This window comes from Natator depressus, chromosome 9 (genome assembly GCF_965152275.1).
Source record: "Natator depressus isolate rNatDep1 chromosome 9, rNatDep2.hap1, whole genome shotgun sequence".
Lineage (NCBI taxonomy): Eukaryota > Metazoa > Chordata > Testudines > Cheloniidae > Natator > Natator depressus.
This window is the reverse complement of record NC_134242.1, coordinates 75,247,776-75,257,481: the sequence shown is the minus strand read 5'-3', so window position 1 is coordinate 75,257,481 and position 9,706 is coordinate 75,247,776.

Here is a 9,706-nt window from a genome sequence, read left to right as displayed (position 1 = left end):
TGATTTCATTTAAAACAACCCCCAACGAAAACATGATCTCTAGCTAAAGGGAATCTTATTATTTGTTTAGCACCAACAATGTGTTAGGTGCTGTACAGGCCACACAACTAATATAAGCTCTTTAGGAAGGGCCTACGATCTAAATGGGAAACCTATAGAAGACAGAGATCCTTGGGAAATCTAGAGGAGTGGAGGACATAGCTCATGACATACATTAGAGATACTCAGAGACTGAATTAGAGATACTCAGAGACTGCGTAGCAACTGAATTCATTTTTTTTCATTTAAATTTCTCTCTCTCTCTCCCTCTCTCTTTCTCATATTCTGCATATGTTTTTCCTTCTGCCTGCTCTCTGTGGCCAGATCCAGTCCTGCTTAAGAGGGCACAATGCTATTAAATCAGGGGTACTAGTCATCGGAGTAAGGGCTCACCAGATCAAGCCCAGAATCTCTCAGGGCCTGCCTATACTAGACTATTGGTAACATCAGTTCAGCTCCATCATGGTCAGCAAATGTTCAGATCCCTAGTGCAGACAGGCTGCTTCCACTGTGTTATAGAACCATGTCAATTAGACAGATCTGATCTGAGCAGGATTAGATGACACCATGCTTAAAATGGCAACAGGAGCACTACACTGAGGCTCCCAGTATTGCTGACTCCAGTGAAGTTTAACTATTGTTAGCAGCAGTGGGATATTTTTAGAAAATGTCCCTCCTACTGATTGGAGCTAAGAATGAGAAAAATGCCCAGACAGAAATTCACACCCCGCTTGTAAATACCATCTGTGTTCACTTGTTGACTCTACAGAAAAACATGTTGAAGTAATTTGCACAGTTCAATTGATCTACTATAAAATACATCAAAATCATATTTCTGTTCATTCTAATAGCGTCCACTTAAATTTTTACTGAGAAAGGTCTCTAGACATGATGGATTGAGCTAATTTAATTTCCCTGTGTACAAGAGATAGAATGGTTTCCCAATTTTGGATGATGGAGGTGGGAGTATTTTTTTTTTTTTGTATAACAAGCGGTCTGCCTACTGAACTATTGTCTTGCAAAATGCTTTTCTCTGTATGTTCCTTTTGTTTGGAATTGTTTGGTGAAAGAGATTGAAAGAAAAAAAGGAGGAAAAAAGAAAAAGGATCAATCATTTTATTACACTCAAGTAAATAATAACCTACTGATCTGGGTGTGCACGTCCCTGCTCAGGGTAATACTAGCATTTCTGAGATATCAAACAATTCTAGTGGGTCACTTTCACCAGACTACCTCTCAGCTCTTATAGTAATTTAATACTATAGCCCTGCCATAATTCTCAGCAGCATGTCTACAGCACCTTCCAACTGTGGAACTCATGGCACTTAATAGAATTATTAATTATCAACACTCTTATGAGAAGGATTATCCCTGCATTAGAGATGGGGAAACTGAGGTACAGAGGGGTTAAAGTCAATTTTTCCAAAGTGGACCTCTGTTTTGGGGTGTCCAGCTTTAGACACATAAGCCTGGATTTTCAAAGGTGCTAAATGCCTACAATTCCAACTGAAGCCAGTGGGATCTGCAGGTACTCCGAGTTCTGAAAATGTAAAGCTAGGCACTTACCATTCAAGGGAGTCAAAAAATAGGGGCCAGTTTGGAAAATGTGGCCATAAGTGACATGCCCAAAGATGTGAGTCAGTGACACAGGTGGGAATGTCATTGCACAGGGTCAGGGTGAGGAAGAATGTGCCATGGGGCACTCCACATTTCCATGCCCCACCACCAGATCCCACCACTTCTCACTTTTCTCTGAAAGTGGAATGTAACATTTGGCTTTAGTAAAATAAAGCTACTCTCAGTTCTAGGTTGAGAATTAAAAAAAGAGAGTAGTTTGAAAAGCTACACTGCTAACTTTTCGCCCCTAGAAAATAATGTGGGTGCGGAAACAGCAATGTGGTTTATTCATATTAGTTTTAAAATAACGGTTTCTTTTTACAGGAAAAAGAGTGTGATATGTTCAGTAGACGACTTGAGTTGATTTCACAAGAGAGATAAGTATTGCCTCCTTCCTCCCCTGAGCACAATACTTAAGGGGGTTTTCTCTGAGTAGATTCTACCTGTGCATATAGCAGAAATGAAAATTCTTCTGAAATGAGAAAATCATTTCTCCCCAAACATTTCCAAGCACATTCCCAGTCTACAAAAGGATGGAAACAGTGAACCTGCCTCTGGTTCCCTAATTCATGCCTCACAATTTAGATGATTTTGAATATGGTCTGATCAAACATTAATATCACATTAACAAAAAGAGTCCAGTGCTAGAGCTGCCCTGTGTATGGAACACCTAAGATTCTAATGGGATAAAAAAATCATAAGTCTTTGTTCTTGTTCCTTCACGTTCTCTTTTATCCATCACCCACATCAGCAGAAACTTCTGGTAGCGTTCATGGCAAAAGAAAAAAAGGCTGATTGTGCTGGAGGAAAAAGGTTCTTTGCATCTGACAAAAATAATCTAACCATGCCAGTTACAAGTGACATTTTGAGACTTTCTCAGAAGACACGCATGTGTGCACACACACACAAATTAACTGTGTGATTTTTTTTTAGCATGCATTACTATGATCAACATTAAGGAGAGGAGCAGTGTTTGAGGCTACCTGTGCTTTAGAAAACCTTGGGCTAAGATTTTCAAAGCCATCTGGATTAGGTATGTATTTTACATTAGAATTAATGGAGGATGTGTGTTCAAATCCCTTACATAGCTTTGAAAATCTCAGTACTTTCAAGCTGCATTTCGGCTTCAACACAGTCATGTGCAAACAGACCAGGGTGTTGCTGTATCCCCAAGGGTCTTGCTAAGCAAGAAAGCTTTGAGCATTTAAAAAGAACAACGAGAAGTCCTTGTGGCACCTTAGAGACTAACAAATTTATTTGGGTATAGGCTTTTGTGGGCTATAACCCACTTCATCAGGAGCATGGAGTGAAATTCAGTACGCAGATATAAATATACAGTACATGAAAAGATGGAAGTTGCTTTACCAAGTGGGGAGTCAGTGCTAATGAGGCCAATTCAATTAGGGTGGATGTGGCCCATTCCCAACAGTACAAGAAGAGATGTATATCAACAGAGGGAAAATTATTTTTTGTAGTGACCCAGCCACTCCCAGTCTTTATTCAGGCCTAATTTGATGGTGTCAAGTTTGCAAACTAATTCCAGTTCTACAGTTTCTCATTGAAGTCTGTTTTTGAAGTTTTTTTGTTGAAGAATGGCCACTTTTGAGTGTCCAGGGAGATGGAAGTGCTCTCCTACTGTTTTTTGAATGTTATAATTCTTGACATCTGATTTGTGTCCATTTATTCCTTTCCATAGAGACTGTCCGGTTTGGCCAATGTACATGGCAGAGGGTCATTGCTGGCACATGATGGCATATATCACATTGGTAGATGTGCAGGAGAATGAGCCCATGATGGTGTGGCTGATGCGGTTAGGTCTTATGACGGTGTCCCTTGAATAGATATGTGGACAGAGTTGGCAACGGGGTTTGTTGTAGGGATTGGTTCCTGGGTTAGTGTTTCCGTTGTGTGGTGTGTAATTGCTGGTGAGTATTTGCTTCAGGTTGGGGAGCTGTCTGTAAGCGAGGACTGGCCTGTCATCCAAGGTCTGTGAGAGTGAGGGATCTTCCTTCAGGATAGGTTGTAGATCCTTGATGATGCGCTGGAGAGGTTTTAGTTGGGGGCTGTAGGTGATGGCTAGTGGCGTTCTGTTACTTTCTTTGTTGGGCCTGTCCTGTAGTAGGTGACTTCTGGTACCCTTCTGGCTCTGTCAATCTGTTTCTTCACTTCCCCAGGTGGGTAAAGTAGTTTTAAGAACACTTATGCCCAAATAAATTTGTTAGTCTCTAAGGCAGAGGTGGGCAAACTATGGCCCCTGGGCCACATCCAGCCTGTGGGACCATCCTGCCCAGCCCTTGAGCTCCTGGCTGGGGGGGCTCACTCCTGGCCCCACCCCTGCTGTCCCCCCTCCCCCGCAGCCTCAGTTTGCCACACCGCCAGCACTCTGGCCTGCTGCTCCTGCCGGGCAGTGCGGCGGCGTGACTGGCTCTGGCAGGGTGGCGGGGCTGCGAGCTTCTGCTGCTCTGAGCAGCAGCCAGCATGGTAAGGGAGCGGGAGAGTTGGATAAGGGGCAGGGGGTCCCAGGGACAGTCAGGGGACAGGGGGCTGTTGGATGGGGTGGAGGTTCTGGGGGTGGTGGTCAGGGGACGGGGAAAAGGGGGGGTTGGATGGGCGTGGGAGTCCTGGGTGGCCTGTCAGGGGGTGGGGGTGTGACTAGGGGTCGGGGCAATCAGGGGACAAGGAGCAGGGTGGGTTGGATGGGTTGGGGGATCCCGGGAGGTGGTCAGGGGACAAGTAGCGGGGGGGGTTGGATGGGTCGGGGGTTCTGAGGGGGGCGGGAAGTGGGAGAGGGTGGATGGGGGTGTGGGCAGGCTGTTTAGGGAGGCACAGCCTTCCCTACCCAGCCCTCCACACAGTTTCACAACCCTGAAATGGCCCTCGGGCCAAAAAGTTTGCCCACCCCTGCTCTAAGGTGCCACAAGGACTCCTTGTTGTTTCTGCTGATACGGACTAACACAGCTACCCCTCTGAAACTTGAGCATTTAAGGGAGGTTTGGAAAAAGGACGGTGAAGAATGGAGCAATATCATTCATTTTAAAGGCTGGCCACAGATGCCTATGGGTGTACAAATAATACTTTTCTATAAAACTGTTGAGCTAAATTATTCCTTACTCAGCTCTTATTCAGATAAAGTTCTCATTGTTTTGGACTTTTGACTCTACATTAATTCATTTTTCTGATGATCTCAGGGCCATCAGCAACAAGATTTGCATAGGTAACATAACTAGTCTTACTGCCTGAAAGTCATCAAGTTGAATGAAAGACGATGCTTGTGCTACTGGATTTGGGTACTTAATGAGAATATTGCTTTAAGGATCTTATATCTGAGAACATGGAAATGACATTTAGTATAAACTGGTCTCCAAAACCAAAGGTGCTTCCTCTTGTTGTTCAACAAGCACCGTTCTCTTAAAGGAAATTACTGCTGGGAAAGAAGGTGAGTAGCAAGAAGCACATACGTGGGAAATGTGCTACAACCAGCATAACCATTCTAGCCTTGTTCTGAAGTTATGACTTCATGCTATATGCTCTGCTAGTCAAAAGGAAAGGTGAAATGTACAGAGAGCTTGATTCTCATCTCACACTTACAGCTGGGTGTCTTCTGTGGCGATATTCTTCATTGACATCAATGTAAGTAGAATCAGGCCCAGAGACAAGTAACGACATTTTCTTGGTGCATGTGACCCACTGGAACACTGACAGATAGACCACCTTGGGACTGAGAGATGGCTATAGAGTGTGAGAGTGGAAAAGGACTTTTGCTTTTGCTATACTCTAGCTAAGGTTCCATCAGAGTTAGTTGTGATATACCCTCCCCCACCCCCCCATGGAAAATTTTGACTTTTCCATTTTCAAATAATTTTTTTTCTATTTTTGGCCAAAATCTGTAAGATGGGGAAGTTACTCACCTTGCAGTAACTGAAGTTCTTCGAGATGTGTGTCCCTGTGGGTGCTCTACTCTAGGTGTTGGTGCGTCCTGGCGCCGTTGATCGGAGATTTTCGGTAGCAGTGCCTGGTCAGGACGCAGGCGCTCACTTGGTATCTCCCGTCTCGTTGGAATCTTCCTGAGCGCCTGCGTCCCGCACCCCCCTCAGTTCCTTCTCTACCAGGGAGCGATTATACTAGAACTCCAAAGTAGAGGGGAGAGGGTGGGGAGTGGAGCAGCCACAAGGACACACATCTTGAAGAACTTCAGTTACTGCAAGGTGAGTAACTTCCCCTTCTTCTTCGAGTGCTGTCCCTGCGGGTGCTCCCACTCCAGGTGAATGTGTAGCAGTACCCACTATGGTTGGTGGGACTTTGGAGATGCGGCAGTGAGTACTGTAGAGAGTACAGTATGGCCTACTATGGTGTCTTCTGTGGTATCTTGCGTGATAGCATAGTGTTTGGCAAACGTGTGTTCAGATGACCATGTAGCCGCTCTCCAGATATCAGAAATGGGTACGTTATGTAGGAAGGCAACAGATGTTGACATAGCTCGAGTGGAATGAGTTCTAATGCCTGCGGGCGGTTGAATATTTTGAACATGGTAAGAGGATCTGATGCAGTCAGAGATCCACTTGGACAGATGTTGTTTAGAGATAGCTGTACCTTTCGATCTTTCAGTGATGGAGACAAAGAGTCGTGGAGATTTACAAAACGGCTTAATCCTGTCTAAGTAAAAGGCAATTGCTCACCTGACATCGAGAATATGCAGGGATGCCTTGTGTGGAATATTGTGAGGTTTGGGATAAAAAGTAGGCAAGTATATCAGTTGGGTAAGGTGGAAGGTGGATACTAACTTAGGGAGAAATTTAGGGTGTGGTCTCAGAGTGACTTTGTCTTTGGAGAAGATTGTGTAGGGAGGATGGGCCATCAGGGTGCTTATTTCACTTACTGTCCTTGCTGATGTTATTGCAACTAAGAAAGCTACCTTCATGGACATATGGGGAAGAGAGGAGGTAGCCAAAGGCTCGAATGGAGGTTTCATGAGCGCATGAAGAACAAGGTTAAGATTTCATGTAGCTGCCGTAGGGTAAATTTCAGGGTAGAGATTTTGCAGGCCCTTGAGAAATCGTTCTATGGTGGGGTGGGTAAAGAGTGACTAACCTTCTAACAGGTCGTGGAAGGTGGTAAGCGCCACCAGGTGTACTTTGATGGAGCTGAGTGAAAGTCCGTCCTGTTTTAGTTTCAGGAGGTAGTCTAGAATGTTAGGGAGGGTCATCGTATTGGGCATTAAGTGATTATTTGAGCACCAGAGGGCGAAACGCTTTCACTTCTGCAGGTAAGTTTTACAAGTGGAGTCTTTTCTACTGTGCAGGAGGACGTATTGGACTTGCTCGGAACAGGCTAGTTCATGGATTTGGAACCATGAAGAAACCAGGCTCTCAGGTGGAGCTTTTGGAGCTGGGGGTGAAGAACCTGTCCATTGTCCTGAGAAAGGAGATCTGGCCTGTTGGGGAAAGCCCGTGGATGATGGGAGGACATGTGGAGTAGGTAAGGATACCACGTCTGTCTCAGCCAAGCCGGTGCAATGAGGATGACCCAGGCCTAGTTGTCTATGATCTTCCAAAGAACCCTGTGTAGCAGAGGGATTGGTGAGAAGTGTAGAGGAGAGAGTTGTTCCACGGAATGAGGAATGCGTCTCCTAGGGATGCAGTCCCGAGTCCCGCTCAAGAGCAAAACAGCCGACATTTTCAATTCTGTGTTGTAGCAAAGAAGTCTATTGATGCGGTGCCCCAGAGGGAGAAGAGCTGTTGAAGTATTGCGGGATGCAGTTCCCATTTGTATTCTGTTGAGAAGCGTCTGCTGAGTGCGTCAGCAGTAGTGTTGTGGCAGCCTGGTAGGTAGGAAGCGATGATTTGTATTTGATGTTGTATGCACCAGTTCCATAGTTAGATGGCTTCCATGCAAAGGGAATGTGATTGGGCTCCCCCTTGTCTGTTGATGTAGTACATACATGCTATGTTGTCTGTTAAGACCCGAATAGATTTGTTCTTTTTGAGGGGAAGAAAGTGAAGGCATGCTCACCTCACTGCTCTGAGCTCTAAGAGATTTATGTGTAGGCGCGTCTCTGATGCGGACCACCGGCCTTGTGCCCTGTGTCCCCCTAAATGCTCTCCCCAGCCGATTAGGGAAGCGTCCGTGGTGAGCATGAGCATTGGGGATCGTTGCTGGAAGGAAACCCCCATGCAGAGGTTTTCTGGTCTTGTCCACCAATGTAGGGAAGCTAGAACATTGGGAGGAGGAGTTAGCAGCATCCCTAAGGTATGTCTGTTGGGTTTGAAATTGGAATTGAGCCAGCCCTGAAGACATCTCATGTGTAGCCTAGCATACTGGACCACAAAGGTGGTGGCCACCATGTGACCAAGGAGCTGTAGACAGATTCTTGCTTGTGTCCTGGGACGAACAGAAAGCATGCATATGAGCTGAGTGAGAGCAAGGAATCTGTGATATGGGAGCAAGGATCTGCTCTGGATTGAGTCGAGATGAGCTCCGATGAACTCAATCTGTTGTATAGGTGTCAGGGTGGATTTTTGGATGTTTATTTGGAGGCCTAGGCTGTGAAAGAGGGAGATGGAGAAACGGGTAGCTTGAAATGTCTCGCCATAGGAGTTGCCCTTGATGAGGCAATCGTCCAGGTAGGGGAAAAGCATGATCCCATGTTTGTGGAGATGAGCCACGACCACGGCTAGAGTTTTGGAAAAGACTCTCGGCGCTGTGGAGAGGCCAAAAGGAAGAACTCTATATTGAAAATGATTGTGACTGATTGTGAATCATAGGAAGCATCTGTGAGCTGGATGAATTAATATATGAAAATAAGCGTCCTGTAGGTTGAGGGCTGTGAACCAGTCCCCTTGATCCAGTGCAGGAATTATTGTGCCCAGTGTGACCATCTTGAATTTTTGTATCCTCGCGAATTTGTTCAGTTGGCGTAGATCTAGTATAGGCCTCCATCCCCCGGTCTTTTTCTGGGTCAGGAAGTAATGGGAGTAGAACCCTTTCCTTTGATGTTGCGTCGGCACAGGTTCCACTGCTCCTAGCTGGAGAAGGTGAGCCACTTCTATGCGAAGTAGGTGCTCATGAGAGGGGTCCCTGAAGAGGGACAGGGAAGGGGGAAGGGTAGGAGGATAGAATATGAATGGAATAGAGTAACCAGACTGAACTATTTCGAGGACCCAGCGATCCTGTGTAATACACTGCCAGGCATGTTGGAAACAAATAGGCAAGTAGGCTGTGGAGTCAAGGGGTGGTCGCGCAGACCCTCGACCAACGTTTCAAAATCGTTGTTTATTCCCGGATGGGTGGGAGGTGGTTGCTTGAGCTTGATTTTGTCTGCGCTTAGGGGGGCTAGAGAGATTCCTATTTATGTCATATGGTTTGGGTTGAGGCCAATAATATTGTTGTGTGTGCGGTCTTTGGTAAGGTTGGTATCGTTGTCTCCTGGGAAGAAATGGGTGAATACCCAGGGTGCGCAGTGTCGCTCGAGAATCTTTCATAGTGTGAAGTAGCTCATTGTTTTTTTTGGAAAACAGTTTGTCTTTATCAAAGGGGAGGTTCTCCACTTTGGTCTGCAGATCTTTAGGGATGCCAGATGCAGAAAGCCATGAAGATCTGCGCATAACCACAGCATTTGTAGTAGTACGGGCTGCTGTGGTCTGCCATGTCTAAAGAGGCTTGTAGGGCTGTTCTGGAAATCAATTGGCCCTCACTCAGAATTGATTTAAAGTCTGCTCTCCTATCCTCTGGAATGTAGGAGGCAAATTCAAGAAGTTTATTGTAGTTATCAAAGTCGAACCTGGCAAGGAGTGCAGAGTAGTTTGCAATCCTGAATTGTAAAGTGGAGGACGTGTAAACCTTGCAACCCAAGACGTCAAGGCTTTTAAGTCTTGTGGGGTGGGCCGATACTGTGGCTGTTTCGTCCTTTGTGCGACTGCATCCATGACGAGAGAGTTCATGTTGTCGGTGAGAAAACAGAAAGTCAGCATCCTTAGCAGGAACATAGTATTTACGTTCGGCCTTTCTGCAGGTAGGTAATAAAAAAGCTGGAGTTTGCCAGAGAGTGTCAGCT